A 562-nucleotide genomic window follows, 5' to 3' on the forward strand; every position below is an offset into this window, starting at 1 on the left:
GGGGGGGGGGGTACTTTTGTAACACACCCTACATTTTGGACAAGCGCGTCCCTAAGTCATGGTTCACCGCCTTCCATCGCCCCCTTTTCGCCATTCGAAATTCCAGGCCGCCATAACCTCTCCGCTCCAGCCGCGAAACCCCACCCTCCTCCGTCCGCCACCTCACCGCTGCCCAGCCGGAGCCTCTTCCCCGACGACGTCGTCCACCGCAACAGCTTGACGTCCCTCGTCCACCTCCCCGGATGAGGATCCGTCGTCCATCTCGTCGTCCCGCCGGTTCAGCCACGCCATCCTCCACCTCCAAGGAGCTGCTCCGACGATCGCCTCGTCTATCGCGGCTGTTCCATCCCCACAGCGCCGCCTTAACGTGCTCCACCGGAACCGCATCATCCTCACCGACTCCTCGGACGAAGCTGAGGCCTACTCGACGCCACCAAAGAGGTTGTACAATCATCGCATCGCACCTTCTCCTTAACTCGACCTCCCGGCGCCGACGGTGCTCCATCCCGCACCCCCATGGAGCGGCTACCTTGAAGCCGGCGCCGCGGGCGACATCTCCACG

This window comes from Triticum aestivum, chromosome 3B, assembly GCF_018294505.1.
Source record: "Triticum aestivum cultivar Chinese Spring chromosome 3B, IWGSC CS RefSeq v2.1, whole genome shotgun sequence".
In the NCBI taxonomy this organism is placed as follows: Eukaryota; Viridiplantae; Streptophyta; class Magnoliopsida; order Poales; family Poaceae; genus Triticum; species Triticum aestivum.